The 18,956-nt window shown below is 38.3% G+C and overlaps 1 protein-coding gene across 8 annotated transcripts in view; it reads left to right on the plus strand.

Annotated features, from left to right (window-relative positions):
* The first annotated feature begins 4,801 nt into the window (after positions 1–4,801).
* LOC140488060 (bifunctional heparan sulfate N-deacetylase/N-sulfotransferase 4-like) overlaps positions 4,802–18,956 on the plus strand; it is a 905,491-nt gene continuing 891,336 nt past the window's right edge. For 2 of the 8 annotated variants that reach the window (XM_072588796.1, XM_072588130.1), the window contains exon 1: positions 7,090–7,200. The gene's annotated coding sequence lies outside the window, so the exon portion shown is untranslated. Of the gene's footprint in view, positions 4,983–6,960; positions 7,006–7,084; positions 7,201–18,956 lie in introns of those variants that run through there. The other 6 variants (XM_072587960.1, XM_072588096.1, XM_072587776.1 and 3 more) reach the window with 5 other exon arrangements.

Here is an 18,956-nt window from a genome sequence, read left to right on the forward strand (position 1 = left end):
TCTAATGTTAATGCAGTTTTTAAAAATCCAGGATCCAAATCCAGATCCATATCTTTGACAACATCTAATCGGTTCTTTTGTTTATCACAACAGTTATTTATCAATCTTTTTTGGTGAAATCTATTCATTAGCTTTTAAAGTATATTGTTTACAGCAAAAGAAAATTACCTCAACCACCTACAGTGAGTTAGACATTTAAAGAGTGAAATCAGGAGACATTTTCTTTTGACCCATAAAAGGAACAAACTCCTCTTAAGTGTAGGTGTGGAGTTGATATAAATCTTCAAGACTAAGAACAATAGATCTTTCTTTTTCCAGTATGAAAGAATTGTTGGCCAAAAATGGGTAAATAGAGTTGAGATACAGATCAGCCATGACTGAATGATGAAACAGACCCCAGGGACTGAATGGCCTACAACAGTTCCAATGTGTTGCAAAGTGCTGCTTTCAAAAAAAAACTGCAGTAATATTGGCTTTAGCAACAGGAGACTCACAACTGCAGATGATTGCTTTTAGTGTCTTGCCCCGAGACGGCTAATTTTTCTGTGTCAGCACGGTGCAGCAGTTTATCAACTGCCTAGTACAGACATTCCCTCCTTTAATTCCTTCAGAGTCCTAGAATTATCTTGCTGAACACATTCATCTTATGCTTCTAATTGAATAGAAAACAGCACCTTCATGCTGTAATCATATTGAACAAATAATGAAGTATTAATTGATGGTAAATTGCTCAGACAGGTAGCTTGGACATGCATACGCAGAAAAAAGGTAAGACCACATATCAGATCTATTTGCCTTCTCACAAACAAATCTTTAATTATAAACAGTGACCGATCTTGTATTAGGTTCATACTCTCTGAATTTATTTTGCCATAATTTGTTTTTCGGACAGTATAAAATTGAGAAGTAACTTTGTGGGGTAACTTTATGTATGAAAGCCAATTTAGCATTAGCACTGTATGACTGTTTAGATAGGAAGAGGTGAAGTGCAAGCATTCCATATGCTTTTAGCTTGACATTGATTCATGCTTCTGAAAGATGTTCTTAGATGATACTATCATATTTCACTTATAATCTTTCCTATTATTTTTCTTTAAGCTTCAATCTAATAATAGCATGCTGAGGTTGGGATAATATTCTCTAATTGTATCACTGGATGAGATTTTAATACATTTAGCTAGATTTAAAATATGAATGCATGTCTCAGATTGGATTTCTTTCCTTATTGTATTCTATCTTTATATTTAACAATGTACTGTAATTAGGTAGAAGATTCAAAAAGGTACTGTACCAGCCTGACATCCTTTTTGAAGCTTATTCACTCAGAATACCAACAGAAACATAATGCATTATTTTTAATGAAAGCTGAAAGAAATTTTACCTTTGCCCATTGTTAATAATTTTCTTAATTTAATGAATTGCTAACTGTCTGAGAACTATCCATTGCCAGCAGACTGCAACAAGCATCCTAATTAGGAATTTTCATACTTTTCCACATGTTCTTTTTGAAATTATTTTTCAATGATGCACCTTGGAATGCTTCTCTATGTTGAAGCAATCCACCAGTATTGCTTTGATTGCACCTCCCAAACCTGTGATCTCCACCATTTAGAAAGGCAAGGTCAGCAGATATATTAGAATATCACTACCTACTGCTTATCCTCCAAGCCACATACCATCCAGAAATGGAACACCTTTCCTTCACTGTCATTCGGTCAATATCTTCGAACACTCTCCCCACTAAAATTGGAGGTGTCCCTACACTACATTTCTGCAGGGTTTCAAGAAGTCAGCTCATCACAATCTTCTCATGAGCTACTAGGAATAGACAATCAATGCTGGCCTACTCGGAGAAATCCATTCCTGTGAATGAAGGAAAAAAAGCACGAGGTTAATGTTTTTGTTTCAGAGTACCTCCTCCAAATGTTAGCATGTGTCTGTGCACCATTATTTTCAACTTTTGAAAGTGAGTAGAGGGTGCAATTAAATGTTAATAGAATAGAAAATTGGGAATGTGGTAAAACTGACTGTCCATTTACTGTCAATTCCAGTCTATTTTAAGAAGAAAAACTTGAAGAAAATATGTTGACAAAGTACAATTGAAATAAAGAGCTAGTTCATTAACAACTCTGACAGCTTAGAATTTCATGGGTCTTCTATGGTCATAGACCCTGATTTGAAAAGCATTTATATTGATCATAATTTACTCTACTGAAGTTTTTGAATAAGGATGTAATCCAATTTTGGTTTCGGAGATGGTACTTTTGAAAGGGTGCATTGCATTGGGATGCTTACTTTCAAAGTATTATTGACATTTTTTATTGTATTGAGATATACCAATTTACATTTTTTATGGTACTTACTATGTACAACGAGATGTATTTTGCTTTACAATGAAGTGTTATAGGTAGTGGATATCTAGCAGAGAATTTATAAGGGAATAAAGCAAAGATTTAATTCTAAAGAAAGGAGTTACTGAGGGTGGGAGTACGGTGATTGAAGGAAACAAAAAACACGGTGGCACAGTGGTTAGCACTGCTGCCTTGCAGCGTCAGAGACCCGGGTTCAATTCCTGCCTCAGGCGACTGACTGTGCAGAGTTTGCACATTCTCCCTGTGTCTGTGTGGGTTTGCTCCAGTTTCCTCCCACAGTCCAAAAATGTGCAGGTTAGGAGAATTAGCCATGCTAAATTGCCTGTAGTGTTAGGTGAAGGGATAAATGTAGGGGAATGGGTCTGGGTGGGTTGTGCTCCGGCGGGTCAGTGTGGACTTGTTTGGCCGAAGGGCCTGTTTCCACACTGTAAGTAATCTATGCAAATCTATATAGGTGTTAGAGGACATAAATAGAGTGCTAAAGAAGATCTTGAAATTAGAGAGGATCAAGGGATGGTAAAAATTTGAATGTGGAGGTAAATATCTTAAAGTTGATTTGTTACAATATGCCAATTCTCCTGAAATTTATGTGTATGAAAATGCAGGCTTTAATGAGTCTGATGAAAAGGGGTGCACAACTCAGGATGACTTGTAATCGATAATTAGTAGTAGCAATGAGAGTATAGGGAAAGTCCAATCACAAATTGATGAGAGTGTGGATGTGTGTTTTGATGATGGAGGGAAACTGATGTATGATATTCCGGAGATGAAAGTTTAACAGATCACGTAAAAACAACTTGCAATCAAGCACTATATGCAACTCTACACTCTTTATTGTGTGCTGTAAAAATGTGCATTTTGAATATATTTAAAAAGGCTCTGAGATATGTCACACCATATCAAAAGAGGCAAAAAAAAGACTTTCAAAAAATAACACATAGCCTGATTTAGGATTATTGGAATTAGATCATGACTAATCTAAAATTTTTCTTTACTGTTAATAGTTGTTGGGTGAAACTGCCACAGCACTTTTTATTTCTAAAGTTGGCTAACCTTTTAAAACTGAACACTTGTCTTTCATTAATTTTGAACAAACTTTAGTTTTACAAAGGACTTGAAATCACTGGAAACGAGGCACTGAATCCTGAGGGTTTTTTTTTTGAGTTTCCCAGTTCTAGATTAAAGGCAGCAAAATGTAATGCTTCTGACCAAGTGAAATGGGTTTGTTTTTGTTCCTGCCTACAGTGAATTACTGTACACTGGATTGGAGGAAAGGTTCTGAAATAAAGTGAACTAAGAGGTCATGTGAACGAACAAACTGAAATACAAATTGGATTACTTGCTCCAAAGTAATACATCCATTGATTTAATTCTTAATTTAAATAGCCAAGCATATTTAGACATTTAATTTTTGTATTCACTTTCTGCTGGAGTCCTACAGTATGGCATCAGAAGAAGTCTAGATTATTAAAATGATTTCTGACTGAGGGAAAAGGTAGCAATTGATGTGAAAAGTCAAAAAAGGGCAATAATACGATGTAAAATTAGAAGAGGGTTAAAAGCACAACATTGTCCCCTCTAAGTCTGGTTCATGGGATTTAATTATATTCAATATCTTTTACATATAAAAGCATGTTTACAAGGCAAGGAAAATATAATTAGATTTTAAAAAGTGACTCCAAATCACAGCCAAATTATGGTGTCAAATTGTGATAAAGCCACTCACCAAAATAAATTCCTTAAAAATTTCACTCATATAAAAACATAGTTCAAATTCAAGAATAAAGTTAAACCAGGAAAGCTGACTTTGTTAATGTATTCTGGTCAATTTTTTACCATGTAAAAAAAAAACAGAACAATGAGATATTGGAAGATCTCAGTTTAAAGGATTTTGCAGAGTTTAAAGATCAGGATATAATTAAATAACATGTGAAGATTGAATGTACATTCCCATTGAGAAAAATAGCAATGTTAGAATTTTATTCCCAATTATTTGTGAGAATAGTTTGTTCAAATTTTTTTATGCTGCCATGTTCCATTCTTGCATGAAATGTGTTCATTTTTCCAGTCACGTCCTTCAAACTGATTACTAGAAAGTGATTGAATGTGGACATATGAAAGTGAAGCAAGGATATTTGGAATGCCATGGAAGCATTTTGTTACTCAAAGGGTTAAATGCTGTAAATGGCCTCAACAACAGTCTTATTAAGGCTCAGAATGAAACTGTCCACTTAACACAAAGACTGGAGAAGATGTTATTATGTTGGATTGCTTCTAATGGCGAGGAATTGAGTTTTGCATACAAAGACTCTGATAGGTCCACTTTAGTAGCGTCTGGTAGCAGCCTGTCACTGTAAATGAAAGTCCTGCAGTGAAGAGAATTCAAACAGCTAGCAGCATGTAAAAGTTTTCATTGGCCTGGGGGCCATTAGTTAGATGCTGCTGAGATCCTGCCTGCATGGTTCTGCCAGCTGTTAGCACTGGATGCATGGTGACTGTTTGGAAAGGAGGAAATAAAATACCTGTATGGCTGAGGTGTCATGTGAAGTATAACTGGAGGCACCTTTTATACTGAGAGCTCTGATAAGCAAGAGACCTCCTAATCGGAAGGTAGGAAGCCAACATGGATGAACAGTATTGCCTTCTAGTAATGAACTCTATCTTGAGAAAAGGGAAGTCAGTATGCTTCTAACCCTTTAGCTATTACATAAACTATCTCAAAATCACTGTTCACTCTGTAAGGTCTGTTGCATTTCTGTTGCTTGTTAAATAAATTTGAATAAAGCCTTTTAAGTAGAGTCCGAATGGCATGTGATTTCGTGAGAGTAAAATAATAATTAAGCTTAAGGAGAAGATAAAAAGGGCTATGTGTACAGTTGTAGGAAGCTGATATTTCACAAACAGGTTGTATGTTTCTTGTACCTATTATCAAATAGTGTACATATATCTCAACCTTTTTTATGCCATAGTGAATTTAGGTTATGAACAGGAAGTTACTGTAAATAGTAAATAAATAAAGTTCCTACCATTTGAAGTATTCTTTTAAAGAAATCATTATAACACCTAAGCATTGTTCTGACCAATTAATTAAATTTGGACTCCAGAGATCTGTGCATATTTTAACATTCCTTTATACAGACATTCATCAGAAAAAGAATACAACATATTTTGTTTTTAAATGTGAGACTCATTATAGCTGATGAATTTTCAGATAATATTTTAAATACTTTACAGTAATTATTTTTATATAATTTTGTTCAACATTGACATAGGTGTGTCTTGTTGCTACTGTGAAATGATTAACTTCATGATAAAAGCATGCACATGTAGCTTCAGTATTTCTTGGGTATTCATTACTGTTCAGAGTATGTATTTAGAATTAAGTTAGCAGATGACATGAAAAAAAACTGGTGGTTTATGATGTACAGAAAATTAAATTAGAATCCAGTCGATATGTGATGTGAGTTCAGGTTAATACAAGAATCTATTGCTCAAATCAGATGCTCAGTGTGGTGTATAAGAATATGCTTCACATGATCCTAGCTGTCAGTCCTTTGAGAGACTCAAAAGCATGTGGATTAAAGGTAGGAGTTAACTGTAAATTGTTGGTAGGTGGATCTGAGGCAATAGGGTTTAGTAGCTGCATGGAGTATAGCTGTGAAAGCTGAGCAACTAAGATTTGTTCTGTTACAAAGGAGGTAGTTTGCATGCCTAAAAGCAATCTAATATGTTCAGTGATGGTTTTTTGTCCTGAGCTTTAATTTACGATAGTTTAAATGAAAACAGATAAGCAAGTGACTTTTAGGGCTACCTACTTCATGATAACTGTCTGGAACAAAGGGAATTCTCCGTGATCCCAATAAGCAGATGCTTAAATGAAGATGCAAGTGCTGAAAATTTCCTTGGGGGAGGACAGGGTTTGTTATATGGACATTTGTAACAAAAGACAAGCTGATAATAATGTGTGCCGTATTTCTGCTTCAAGTGCTACTCAGGGTGGTATAACTTTAACCAAAGTGTTTGAAATTCATGTAAGAAATTTTGATTCTGGATATGCAGAATTTGCACAGAAGCAACCCACCCATTCTTCAAAAAAAAGTCTTTATTTCCTTTTACTGCAGCATGGCCTTCAATTGTTCAGCTTCCATTATAGTTCAGCCTCTCTAACATATTTAATACAGAAAAAGGTGCAGTAGATAAAATATTCATGTTATGTAGTCTGCATTTTTAAAGAATGTTCTTTCTGGTTGGTACCACTGATGTGCTTTGTCTTGGCATCGCAGTAGCTATGCTGACATGCTGCATGATGTAAATTGCATTCATTCATTTCAATGTTCGGGATTTTGTGTGATCTTTTCCTTGTCACTGGGTTGCAAGCAAAGCCGTGACAGTGATGGAATTGGCCAGGACGGAGCTGCAGGTGTTTATCATTTCGTGTATCTGTTCAGAGAGCGACAGCTGCTGTTATAAGAGAGGACAAAATCAAAGTAAGTCAGCGGAAGCATGTTGAGATGAAGAGAAGCAAAAAAAGAGAGACTAGCTTACCGTGCAGGATGCAGTTGTGTACTCATGTCACTTTTCAGAAGCTGCTTAAAGGATTTATCTGGCTCATGTGTTATATTAGCTCTTAAAGGTGCTTGTATACTTCATATATATTTGCTGCATGTCATTGCTGGTATTGTATAATTTTCCGATACTGTCGTCTTTGACAGGGAAGGACAATGCGTCTTTAACAGGAGGTGGCAGCAAAGAGAAGCATATAACAGAAGCTTGTTGGGCGTCTGGTTACATCCATTGGAGCTGAACACTTCATAAAGAATAACGTCTGGTAATTACAAAAGTTTTTTTTTAAATGTAGCGAATTACTCTAATGGTTCACCGGGTTACAACAGAAAATTCAAACTAAATTGCAAACGCGTATGTTCTAAAATAATCTGCGAGGCGTGAATGTTACGAAGTATGGAGGAAGGGGGCACTGACTAATTACAAGTGATAGTGATCATGATTCACGCTCTGCAAAATTGAAAGACCTTACGAATTAAAATAATGAAGCCCCTGATGTTGAAAACAAAGAAGTGGGACTTACTCGCAGGGTGCACGGATAAATTAAATTTCCGACAGAAAATTCGAATGTGTTAAATTATATTCGCATGTAAATTGGGATGGCATTCCTGTTGTGTGCTCACCACTTTTTGAGAAAAATCAAAGCACTGACCTTCCATCATTATTAGACAATAATAAGTAACGAAATTGTCCTATTTGTGGAAGCAATATTCCACCGTTTAAATGGATCATTTGCTTATGCTGCTTAAATAGACAGTTTTAATCCAACAGGTTAAAAACAGTACAACTACACGAAAGATTTCTGCAGTCTGTTTTGCTCAACTTGCTATGGACGTTGCATTTGAGAAAATAAGCTCAGATTGTTTTCTTTGGAGCACAGGAGGCTGAGAGGAGCAACTGATTGAGGTGCATAAGCCTCTGGAGCAAATGGGAGCCTGGGTGTCCTGGTTTAGAGGTAGAGACACTACCACTATGCCAGAAGAACCCCTTAAGGTTATGAGGGACACGGACAGTGTGAATAGAAAGCGGTTGTTCAAATTGTCAATGACAATGGAGGCAGACTTGTAAAGTGAAAGGCAGGAGACTGAGGGGATTTGCAAATTTTTGTTTTCATTCGTAGGTTGGGGTTGTCTGGAATATGCTGGTGGGAGGGTAGTTGAGGCAGGTAGCCTCACAACTTTTATAAAAGTACTTCAATAAATGTTTCAAGTACGTAACATTCAATGCTATGGATCAAGTTCTGAAAAGTGGAGCTAGTGTAGATTGTTGCATGTTTTTGGCATAATTGACTTGATGATCCAAAGGACTTCATCTGTACTGCATTATTCTATGAGCAGAAGTTGTGACAATAAAATAGGAGGGGCAATCAAAAGACATGAGTAAAATAAAACAAAGAACTGCAGATGCTGGAAATTTGAAAGAAAACCAGAAACTACTGGGGAAAAAAACCAGCAGGTCTGACAGCATCCATTTGGGGGAGGGGGAGAGAGAGAGCAGAATTACTGCTTGGAGTCCAGTGAACCTTCTCTCACAAACTTATTGCCATCTTTAACTTCTGCTCATGGTACAAAATCAGGTGATGACTTAAATGATTCCAGAAAATTAAAATCATTAGTAAGCTGGACACAGGATGGAGTGTAGATTCAGTGATAGACCTGGATTTTACAGGCTAGGATCTGTAGGTTGATTTTGCATCAGATATTTATTCCATTTTTAAGCAGATAGCTCTGGATGACTGAACCAAGCACTGCGGTGAATTCATGTACAGTACTGAGAAAGTGTTGGGTTACTTTAAATGTGCTTTCAGTTTCAGCTTTTCATTTTTAGAAGGAAGTGTCAGGTCAATGGATGTGCAATTCACTGATGCTGAAGGGTTAGGCAAAAATCAACTTCTTCATTTGCAAAGTCAGTTTAATGTCATTTTATCAGTACAAAAAAGGAAAATCTAAAAGCTTAAATTGGAGGCATCAGATTCCTTGTCCTTCCCTGGCTGTTCACAGACTGTAGGAGGAATTCCTAACCCTCAGCAAAGGGAAGTCCTAGCTTGAAGAGCTTCCACCAATCTGAATTTGGTGAATAGGGCCATAAGATTTGGGTTGGTGCATGGGGGAGAATTTTGTAGGTTCGTGGTGGGTAGGGTTTCTACCAGGAAGTGTATATAGCCTTGAAGTTTCCCTTTTGATTTGTCCTTTACCTACCCACCACCACCATGAGGACAGACAGGGAGAGTTACTAGTCTGAGCTGTTGGTATTTAGCCTCTCCCATGGTTGGTTACACATTGGTGATGGCAAAATGAGGCCTTGAAATGGGAATTGATTGCCCATTTTGAGAGTCTCAAATGATCCACTGACATCACCACTTCTGCTGTTCATAATTATGATGGGGGCAGGAGCAAGTGGGTAGACAGCAGGCAATCCACCCTTGGAAATAACAAGTTCTTCACCATCATACCTGCTTGTCAGGGCCAGGGAGTGGAAAAGTCAGTCCCAAAGAATAATTTCCAGCTGAACCAACATCCAAAATTGAGTAATTTAAACCATAGCAGATTTCACCAGTCCATTGTGAAAACTATTATAATGGTTATGCATTAAAAAATGAACAGATTCTGCAAATGCACACTCCAGTCACTTATTCCTTAATTTGGATACCAGGATTTTCCATTTATTTATGTTAGCAATATCCGTGGAATCAGCTGAACCGGAAATGTTAAAAAAAGTGCATGAGTTATGTTCACAATCACTTAGGTTCATGCTTTGCACAGTCTCTTGCATTTGTTTGATAAAACAGAACTTAAATATTTTCTTTAAAAAGACTCCAATTCAAAGCTTCGCATCCTGCACTAATCAGGACTGGGATGCCATGAACCGAACTTGAAGATGGAACACCAGATTAAACAGTATGATGGGTATAGAAATGCAACTGGATTTGTTAATTGTCAGTCTTAGCAATATGATTAAGTCAGGGCAGGCAGATAGAATCTAATTGTTCAGTGGTTTGACATGGGGAATACAGCAAAGATTAGCAATCTAACTGCTTGCTCTGAGGTTAAACATCCAGTTGCATCTCCAAGCCAACTATGGTGTCACAATTTTCTTTTCTTCCCTTCAGATGTCTATAATTTTATAAGATGCAATCTCAGGTAGTGCATTCAGGACCTTCACTGCAATAAGAGTTTTAGGCAATCTACTGGAGCAGGAGTTTGAATTAAGTCTGTTTGAGTTGAAGAACTGGATTCTTAGATGTCATATGAAGGCTATGCTAGTTCAGAATTCAGGATGGATGCAATTTGTTTTTTTTATTCAATTAAGTTTGACGAGGCAGAGTTAACAACATTCTTTATCATTTTTAAGTCTTTAGTGCGGGAGTTAAAATGGCTCGTCCAATATTGGTCTTTCTTAATACAGTGTAAGCTCTCTGGGAAAGCACACGAGGTTTATAGTCCAGCCTAGGGAAAATGCTATTGATATGAAGTAAAAATCTCTAATTTAAACACAATATTATAACTGTGCATATCCAAATTTTATTGTGGTCCGTCCACAAATCCATGAATCAACAAATAGGGGAAAGACTGTATAGGATGCCACTAGACAGGAAAGATGCCAAATATCCATTATAACCCACGGTTATTTGCCCCATTTTAGAAAAAAAACTATCTGTAGAAGTAAACATTGTTAGAAGTCCAAATTACCTCCAAATTAAATAAAACTTTTAATCTTCCAAAGAAAACATTAGTCAAAGTCTTTGTATTCTTAATGACAAAACATCATTAAGGTGGATTACAAATCCTCTCCTTCCCCCATAATTGATATTTATTACCCTTAGTTTTATTGAGTATCAGAGACACCAAATGTTTGTATTTTTACACTTTCTCTTTCAGAGCTTTTTTTCCCAATGATGACTCATTGTCTTCAAACTGAATTCTAACATTGACTGCTGCCACTTCACTTTCCTTCATTAGTTATTACTTTAAACTTGCACAGTCTCCAGTTAATCATTCTATAGTTCAACCACGCCTTCCATCCATGTTGTGTAGCCTTTCTGATCAGCAGCTGAACAATTTTCTTGTGATAATGGATTCTGCTGTTTTTCACAAAGATACAAGTTCCTAAAACATGAAGGAGAGCTTCACTCCTAGCTCCATAAACTGTGTACGTGATGCATCATAGCCCCAAGTAAAAGAAAAGTACTGTCAGTGTTGGAAATCTGAAACATCAGAAGAAAATGCTGGAGAAACTCAGCAGGTCTAGCAGCATCTGTGAAGAGAGAACTAGTGTTAAAGTTCTGAGTCTGGAATGACTCTTCAGAACCCCAGAATCAGGGTTCTGAAATAGTCACATCAGACCCAAAATGTTAAGTCTATTTCTCTCTCCACAGATACTGACAGAACCTGTTGAGTTTCTCCAGTATTGCTTATACATGTATCAGAGCCTGTACTTCCCAGGCAAAGTGATTACCTAATATAAAATGTATTTGTTTGAAGTTTTTAGCATCTTGATTTATATGTGAATTGTTTAAACATATTGAAATATTTCCAATGATTTGATGCTGCCGTCATATGCATAATTTAATACGTTAAAAACTTGGGTCAGCTCATTAATAAAATTTGGCCTCTCTCTCTACTCCTCATCAGAATCTTTATATATCTTTACCATTTTTAATTTACTTTTGCTGTCATCATCCAGTCATCGTTCAACCAATTTCAGACCTCTTCAACATCACAATTTGAGAAACTTAGAGTTCTCCTCAAGCTCATTTAATACATTCAATCTCTTAAACTGATAATTTTATCTGCCCTATTAGTACCACTATAGGAACATAGAATATAGGAGCAACCGTAGGTCATTTGGCCTTTCGAGCCGGTTCTGTCATTCAGTAAGATCATGGCTGATCATCCAACTCAATACTCTGTTCCCACTTTCTCCCCACTCCTTTGATCCCTTAAGCTCTAAGAACTATATATCTTCCTTTCAATTCTTCTGTATTTTGACCTCAGTGGTTTCCTGTGACAGAATTCCACAAGCTCACCATTCTCTTGATGATAAATCTCTGTCCAACAAGGCCTACCCCTTATTCTTAGATTGTGATCCCTGGTTCTTGACTTCCCAGTTATCAAGAATAACCTTCCCACCTCTACTCTGTCTAACCCTATCAGAATTTCATAGGTTTCTGTGACATATATGCCTCATTCTTCTAAACATCAATGAACATAGTCCTGATCAATCTAGTCCCTCCCTGTGTTCATCTCCGTCTCGAGTAAACCTTTGTGACACTTCTTCCAAAGCCAGACCATCCTTCCTCAGATAAGGAGACCAAAACTGCGCACACATGAGGTGTGGTCTCATAAAGGCCCTGTAGAGTTGAAGCAAGACATCCCTGTTCCTGTACTTGAATCTTCTCACAATGAAGGTCAACATACCATTTGCTATCTTTACCTGCTTCACCAGCTTCCTTTAGTCCAGTGACTGGTGTAAAGGGGCACTTCCTCAGTCACTCGGGTCTCATTGCAGCCATCGTTTCCCAACCTATTGCCATTCAGATAATAATCTGCCTTCCTGTGTTTAATACAAAAGTGGACAACCTCACATTCATGCACATGATATTGTATATGCCATGTATTTGCTCACTTTCTTAACTTGTTCAATTCACACTGAAGCATCTCTGTATCCTCCACACAGCTCACCCTACCACCCAGCTTCATGTTATCTGTGAAATTGAAGAAATTAATATTTAGTTCCATCATCAAAATCATCGATGTATGTTGTGAAGAGCTGGAGTCCAAGCACCAGTCCGTACAGTACCCCACTAGGTACATCACAAGGTCCATTTATTCCATACTCTGAGGTGGTTTGATGACAGGATCCTGTGATTATCTCATACCTTCTCATTTTTTTTGACAATTCCCACAGAAACTTGTATTTCTAATTTAGTTATCCCAAGTCTCACTTTCTATTCTTTTACAGGAAAATGCATCAATTGTCATGGCTGGCACATATAATAGACTTTTAATCTCATTATCCAAATCCACGTGAAACCTCACTGAGGATTAAATGGTAACAAAACCTTCATGTAAAGGATTTGAAAATTTCTACCCTCTGTGTTGGATTGAGTTTGGTCAAGCTCAAATGATTGATCCATTGTTGGAACTTAGTACACTCATTCTTTTGCACTGCCCAAGGACCAATTCAGGCTCTCCTGTACTTGAAAATTCCAACTCAACCAGTTATCTTCCAATTTCCCTCCTCACTATATGTTTTATTTTTGCTAGCCACAAAAAAACTCTATCCATATTCTTAGGATTAGTTTCAAGTCCAATCTTATGACAAAAATATTTTAAAAAATTTAGAATCTGTTCCATGTCCTTATATGGTTGTGATATTATCTGCAGAAATTCTGACGATCTTCTCTTTGTTGATGTTTCTTTATTTATCTGTTTTCAAGGTCAGTGTTTTAAGTGTTAATATTACATACTGCCTGGTATTGTTTTTCCAATTTTAATAAAAATGTGACTTTTAATGGATTTCTGAAAGATTTCTTCAATCCTTTTTTTGCTTTTATTGTTTCCTGTCTATTTGCCTTCCGAACATTAGAATTCAATGCCTTTCATTTAATTGACCTACTATTGTCACACATTATGATCTCAGATCCTTTATCTTCTAACATACTTAATAGAGTACCCATAACAGCATGAAACCATGTCTGTGATCAGGAATGGCCCAACTTTAGCCCTCCACAGAATCAAATAGGTTCAGTTTTACCTCTATTCCCCTTTGATCCTTGTAATAATGTCAGTACAGAACTAGTCCATATATTTAGTAAAATCCAGGAAAACCCCAATCTCTTCAACCTCTGTGAATCATTTTGTGTCCCATCACATTAAATGCCTTTGCCAGACTGACTAAAGAGATCACAATTTGTTCTTTGGCTTTCTTCACTCCTCCCAAGTTGTTTTGGAAAATAATCACATTTTTTGTAATATCCTGACACATTAGCAAACTTTGACATTTGAGCCAAAACCTTATGAAGGACATGCAGTAATAATGAAGTCATTATTATTATTAATCTCCAAATATCATGATTTCTAAGAACTGCAGACCTCTTAGATATAGTTAATGGAAATATTCTACGCAATTTGAAAGCCTTCCAAGTACCAGAGCATTTTATCCATCTACTGAAACATCTAGCTAGAATGCTTGGTTTGGAGTTCACCTGTCATTTTAAATCAGAGATGGCAATTTTATCCTCGCCAGCTGCTGTGCTGTCCTCCCAACTCCCCATAATCTCACCATCAATATCTCATGGGGTTGGTGATGATCCGCCACTGATGATTAGCCACTGCCAGTTCTCCACCAGCATTTCTCCACTGGGGTCGTTTGACCTCTGACACTGTTCGCCACTGGAAATATATATGTAGTGATTGTTTTCCCTCCCACCTGTTCTTTCATACTTCTCAGTCCCCTTTATTTATACAACTACATATTGATTTTAAAAAAAGGTAAAATAAATATCATTTTATTGGTTTTAATAAAAATGAGTTACAAACTTTAAGCAGAAAAAGAAATATATTTTAAAAATCTTTATAATGGCAGTAAAATCTCACATTAATATTAAACAATGAAATTTTAGTTCATTTGATAGCTATGCACTATTCCTCTAAGATATTCCAAACAATCTTCATTTGGGTGGCACAGTGGTTAGCATTGCTGCCTCACAGTGCTAGAGACCCGGGTTCAATTCCCGCGTCAGGTGACTGACTGTGTGGAGTTTGCACGTTCTCCCCGTGTCTGCGTGGGTTTCCTCCCATAGTCCAAAGATGTGCAGGTCAGGTGAACTGGCCATGCTAAATTGCCCGTAGTGTTAGGTAAGGGGTAGATGTAGGGGTATGGGTGGGTTGCGCTTCGGCGGGGCGGTGTGGACATGTTGGGCCAAAGGCCTGTTTCCACACTGTAATCTAATCTAATTGTTTTTATCACAGTGCCACTCTTGGTGGGGATCCGTCCATTACATCGGTCCCTTTGTTCACCTCGTCAAAACTTAATACTTGAATCACTCTTGGATAGTTTATCAAAAACATATCTAAAACCATCATGGTAAAACTTCTTATTTCCACGTTTACTAATTTCTGTTTCCATTTTGAAGACTTGAGGGTAAATGGGGAAAAAAAAACAAGCTTAAAAAAAAGCTCCTGTCATGAAAATAGCAGGTTATAGTCCAATAGGTTTAATTGGAAGCACACTAGCTTTTGGAGCAACCCTCCTTCATCAGGTGATTGTGGAGGGCTCAATCCTAACACACAGAATTTATAGCAAAAATTTACAGTGTGATGTGACTGAAATTATACATTGAAAAATTGATTGTCTGTTAAGCCTTTCATCTGTTAGAATATAGTGATAGTTTCACTTCTTTCATGTGTAAATCACAAAACCTTTTTTTTTAAAGTTGCACTCTCTAGACAATATGTTGAAGGTGTTGGCCCTCTGTGTTCTCTGTCTATGCCATAATGTTTAGATTGATTCTAATCTAAAAAGTGAGATAACGGAGTTTTATATAAATTCATGCAGTTTTTGAGCTCCGTTCTCCATGAATGCAGGCAGTCTTTGAGCAAAGTACAATTTAACCCTGCAAGTACAAATTTACCCCACAAAATATGTGTGCATGTGGGTCTTTGTCTGTGTGTGTGTGGGGGGGGGTTGGGGGTTGGGGGTTGTGAGTGTGAGAAAGTATGTGTGTGTAGTGAGTGCAGAGTGTCTTAAGTCTGTGAGGGGGTGTGTGTGGGTGTCTGTGTGCATGTGTGTGTCTAGTCAATGGTGGTCACCTGTAATGCGACATGAACCCAAGGTCCCAGTTGAGGCCCTCCCTATGGGTACCGATCTTAGCTATCAGCCTCTGCTCGGCCACTTTTCTCTGCTGCCTGTCCCGAAGTCTACCTTGGAGGATTGTCACCTGAAGGTCCGAGACTGAATGTCCTGGACCACTGAAGTGTTCCCCAACTGGGAGGGAACCCTCCTGTCTGTTGATTGTTGTGCGGTGCCCATTCATCCGTTGTCGTAGCCTTTGCTCGGTTTCCCCAATGTACCATGCCTCCGGGCATCCTTGCCTGCAACGTATAAGATAGACAACGTTGGCTGAGTCACATGAGTACCTGTCATGTACAAGGTGGGAAGTATCCCCACACCTAATGGTGGTATCTATGTCCACACTCTGGCACGCCTTGCAGTGTCTACCGTGACAGGGTTGTATGGAGTTGTCCTGAGAGCCTGGCAGGTTGCTACGAACAACGATCTGTTTGAGGTTTGGCGGTTGTTTAAAGGCAAGTAGTGGAGGTGTGGGGAAGTTCTTGGTGAGGTGCTCATCCTCATTGATAATGTGTTGTAGGTCACGAAGAACATGGCATAATTTTTCAGCTCCTGGGAAATACTGAACAACGAAGGGTACCCTGTCAGTTGCAGCACATGTCTGTCTCCTGAGGAGGTAAAAACTGGATTAGTGGTGCTGGAAGAGCACAGCAGTTCAGGCAGCATCCAACGAGCAGCAAAATCGACGTTTCGGGCAAAAGCCCTTCATCAGGAATAAAGGCAATGAGCCTGAAGCGTGGAGAGATAAGCTAGAGGAGGGTAGGGGTGGGGAGAAAGTAGCATAGAGTACAATGGGTGAGTGGGGGAGGAGATGAAGGTGATAGGTCAAGGAGGAGAGGGTGGAGTGGATAGGTGGAAAAGAAGATAGGCAGGTCGGACAAGTCCGGACAAGTCAAGGAGATAGTTACTGAGCTGGAAGTTTGAAACTAAGATGAGGTGGGGGAAGGGGAAATGAGGAAGCTATTGAAGTCCATATTGATGCCCTGGGGTTGAAGTGTTCTGAGGCGGAAGATGAGGCGTTCTTCCTCCAGGCGTCTGGTGGTGAGGGAGCGGCGGTGAAGGAGGCCCAGGACCTCCATGTCCTCAGCAGAGTGGGAGGGGGAGTTGAAATGTTGGGCCACGGGGCGGTTTGGTTGATTGGTGCGGGTGTCTCGGAGATGTTCCCTAAAGCGCTCTGCTAGGAGGCGCCCAGTCTCCCCAATGTAGAGGAGACCACATCGGGAGCAACGGATACAATAAATGATATTAGTGGATGTGCAGGTGAAACATTGATGGATGTGGAAGGCTCCTTTAGGGCCTTGGATAGAGGTGAGGGAGGAGGTGTGGGCACAGGTTTTACAGTTCCTGCGGTGGCAGGGGAAAGTGCCAGAATGGGAGGGTGGGTCGTAGGGGGTGTGGACCTGACCAGGTAGTCACGGAGGGAACGGTCTTTGCGGAAGGCGGAAAGGGGTGGGGAGGGAAATAAATCCCTGGTGATGGGGTCTTTTTGGAGGTGGCGGAAGGTCATTACGGTTCCTTGCTGTGGCACGTCGGAACTGGCGGTCGATGAGTTGAGCATCGTACCCCGTTCTTATGGTAGAGTGTGGTGCTCAGGAGAAACCGATCAAACTAATTGCCCTCTTGAAATTCAAGAATTGGAAGAGCTCTTTAAATAAGATGGTCAGCAACAATAAGGCGATGCTGGTAAACTTTCAAAAGCCATGAAAGAAGCAAACAATAAAAAGGCCTCATGAGATCGGGATGGGAGCATTCGACACAGCAGATTCACCGCCGATGAATAGCCACTGCCCTTTGACCACCGAGGACGCTTAGCCACCGCCTATTGGCCACTGAAGACAATTCGCCACCGCAAATAAGTCGTATATTTTGAATATTGGTGATAGTGTTTACTTGTTCTCTAACATTTTAAACGTTGTAAAATTTTTAAAAATTCTATTAACAAAAATAAATGGTTATTAAAACAGGTAAACGCTATCACCAATATTCAAAATATATACGACTTATTTGCAGTGGCGAATTGTCTTCAGTGGCCAATGGGCGGTGGCTAAGCGTCCTCGGTGGTCAAAGGGCAGTGGCTATTCATCGGCGGTGAATCTGCTGTGTCGAATGCTCCCATCCCGATCTCATGAGGCCTTTTTATTGTTTGCTTCTTTCATGGCTTTTGAAAGTTTACCAGCATCGCCTTATTGTTGCTGACCATCTTATTTAAAGAGCTCTTCCAATTCTTGAATGTCATGAGGGCAATTAATTTGATCGGGTTCTCCTGAGATTTTCCTAGCTGGACCTTTTCTTGTCATTACAAAACAGTATTTGTATATTTTTATATCTAGATTTCTTTTTATGATATCTCTTTCCTGCTCACAAATTTATAAAAGGTTGTTGTGATTTTGGGACCTTACTATTATTGGACAAATTGGAATTTATAACCAATATTGCATTTCTTCCTGACCAATAAATCATAGATTTTATTAATCTTATTTATTGGAAACTCTATACTATGCATTTTCTCATTCTGTTCTAATATATCCATAATATTCTTCTTGGCATTATTGTAAGGAAATGGCAGAACACGACCAATCAAGATCTACACAAACAGAATCTTATTCAGGGATATTCTCCAGCTCTGACTTCACTATGTTCACCACCTATTCCATTTAGATGGAGGTGCAATCTCTATCTCTTAATTTTACAAATTCTGATAATTTTCTCTTTGTCAGTATTTGTTTATTTATCAGTTCTCAAGGTCAGCATGTTAACAGTGTTAATATTACATACTGCCTAGTATTGTTTCTCCAATTTTAATAAAAATGTGACTTCTTATTGGTCCACAAAGATTTCTTCACTCCTTTTGCTTTTATCATTTCCCATCCATTTGCTTTCCAAATTTTAGAATCTTGTGCCTTTCATTTGACCTCTTATAATTTTTAGAAGTAAACTTTAAAATATATATTTCACACTCCAATTCTCCTTCATCAAAAGTAGCATTTTTCATTTATGATATTTATACATTAAAGCATGGTAACTACCCTCTTCACTACGCTCCCACTAACAGCAACAGCCTTGCCTCATTGTATGTCTCCTTCTAACATGTAGTTTAAAAGTTCCCAATTCATAATAAGTCTTGTAACAAATCTCTCACACAAGCTGCCCATTGGGATAGCTAATCCT

This window comes from Chiloscyllium punctatum, chromosome 1, assembly GCF_047496795.1.
Source record: "Chiloscyllium punctatum isolate Juve2018m chromosome 1, sChiPun1.3, whole genome shotgun sequence".
NCBI lineage: Eukaryota > Metazoa > Chordata > Chondrichthyes > Orectolobiformes > Hemiscylliidae > Chiloscyllium > Chiloscyllium punctatum.